Source organism: Charadrius vociferus, unplaced genomic scaffold, assembly GCF_000708025.1.
Source record: "Charadrius vociferus isolate BGI_N301 unplaced genomic scaffold, ASM70802v2 scaffold180, whole genome shotgun sequence".
In the NCBI taxonomy this organism is placed as follows: Eukaryota; Metazoa; Chordata; class Aves; order Charadriiformes; family Charadriidae; genus Charadrius; species Charadrius vociferus.
The window spans coordinates 994,272-996,720 of NW_009646412.1; positions in this window are offsets into that span (position 1 = coordinate 994,272).

Sequence of the window (2,449 nt, forward strand, 5' to 3'; positions counted from 1 at the left end):
CAGATTAATGTGCTTCAAAGCCTATTGGAGAACTGTCTTTTGGGAACAGTAATAAAATGATTCTTTGGACACACACGATTTTCTGGTTTTGTTTGTAATTGAGTATGAGAGAACTTCTAGTCCCCTGTGGGCTAAAAGAGAAGCAAACCCAGCTCATGTGCTAATGACCACGCAGAGCTTTACCACCTCTGCTGTAGCAGGGAATTGTTTTATTAATATTGAGGGCTCAGGGGGCTGTTGGTCTTTATCTTTTTAGCTCCTCTTTGTACTCCCTACAGGAGTTTTTTATGTATTTTCAAATTTTAGCATTTTTTTATGGTGAGTTTCAGAACATACTAGTATTTGTACCTCTTCTTTTGACAGATGCATGTTACTTATTTAATCTGCTGTCTGGCACAACTGTGGGGCAGAACTATGACAAGTGACTGGTGTATAACTGGAATGTACTCTTACTCCCAAATGAACATTTGTTTTTTTTGGGACAAAAGTACCCAGCATTAGAGATGAAGTGGTAAAGAAAGGGGATTCTGAGCTGCCAAGCTTTTCCAGTGGGAACCTTTCCAGTGAAAGAAGATGATGAAGAGAATTTTGCAGGGAGGATGGATGAGGATGTGGCAGGAGGGATCTGGAGGTGGAGGGAGGATTGCAGAGAAAAGGTAGCTAGAGGGAGAAGGTGAGATGGAGGAAGAGAAAGAGAAGAGGTGGCAACAGTGAGACTGACTTCAGAAAGGGTTAGGAAACCAATAGGGTAGGCCACGAGGGTAGGCCATCTTTCTTGCTACTGTCTGTAAGGAGGGCATTCTTGGTCAGACATGGAGGATGATTCTGTGATAATACTAGACCAAGCAGTATTTCATGGAATGGTTCAAGTTGGAGGGGACCTTAAAGGTCATTTAATTCCAACCCTCTGGCCATGGGCAGGGACACCTCCCACTAGACCATGTTGCTCAAAGCCCCATCCAACCTGGCCTTAAATACCTCCAGGGATGGGGCATCCACAATTTCCCTGGGTAATTTGTTCCAGTGCCTTACCACTCTCATAGTGAATTTTCGTTTTCTAATCTCTGATCTAAATCTACCCTCTTCCAGTTTGAAGCCATTCCCCCTTGTCCTATCACTACATCCCCTTGTAAAAAGTCTCTCTCCAGCCTTCTTGTACAGGTCTCAGGCTGGGACAGCAAAATCATAGAGTAGTTTGGGTTGGGAGGGACCTTTAAATGTCATCTAGTTCAACCCCCCTGCAATGAGCAGGGGCATCTTCAACTAGATCAGGTTGCTCAGAGCCCCGTTCAACCTGACCTTGAATGTTTCCAGGGATGGGGGATCTACCACCTCTCTGGGCAGCCCGTTCCACTGTTTCAGCACCCTCATTGTAAAAAATTTCATCCTTATGTCTAGTCTAAATCTACCCTCTTTTAGTTTAAAACCATTACCCCTTGTTCTATCACAACAGGTCCTGCTAAAAACTTTTTTATAAGCCCTGTTTAAGTACTGGAAGGCTTCAATAAGGTCTCCATGGAACTTTCTCTTCTCCAGGTTGAACAACCCCAACTCTCTCAGCCTGTCTTCATAGGAGAGGTGCTCCAGCCCTCTGATCATCTTCGTGGCCCTCCTCTGGACTCATTCCAACAGGTCCATGTCTTTTTTGTACTGAGGACTCCAGAGCTGGACGCAGTACTCCAGGTAGGGTGTCACTAGAGCAGCGTAGAGGAGCAGAATCACCTCCCTTGACCTGCTGGACATCTTCTTTTGATGCAGCCCAGGACACAGTTGGCTTTCTGAGCTGCAAAATGAGAAGAAAAAAAGCCAAGTATGTTGACTCTACTTTCTGACTCTCCTGCTGGGAGATCACCTGTGAGATTTTGGCTTGGAGGCTGTTAATGAAAATCTTCTAATCCTCTTCACCTAGTTTCTTGGGGCAAGGTTTGTAGGTAGAGGTAGTATCTTTTGTTGGATCAACCAGTATAGCTAGACAATTAAACCCGATGCCAGCTGGTATGGAGTATTATCTCTACTTACAGATGTTATTATGCTTATGTCCTTAGATCATTACAGCTGTAGAAAAACACAACTACAGAATGAAAGTATTTTTTTCCACAAAGTGTAATAGAAATAGTTAAGTGAATAAAGAAACAAACACGGATCTCTGCCATGTCTAGATTTCCTCTCCTCTTGTCCTTCCTCCTAACTCACTTGCAACCTTCAAATCCACTGCAATTGATGCTTTAATCCTTGCATCCCAAAAGGCATCTCTGTTTACAAATGTTTCATGGATAAATGGATTGGCTCTGTAATTAATGGGTAACAGTGAAAATGTCTTGTGAACTTCAAAGTGATGAAGGCTAAGGAGGAAAAAGAAGACTACAGTAAAGTAGTTATAGTGTGATCACTTTTAAATAGCTGTTCTGCTGATTAGCCCTCGTATTTGGGCTGCAGGCTGTTCCCTGCT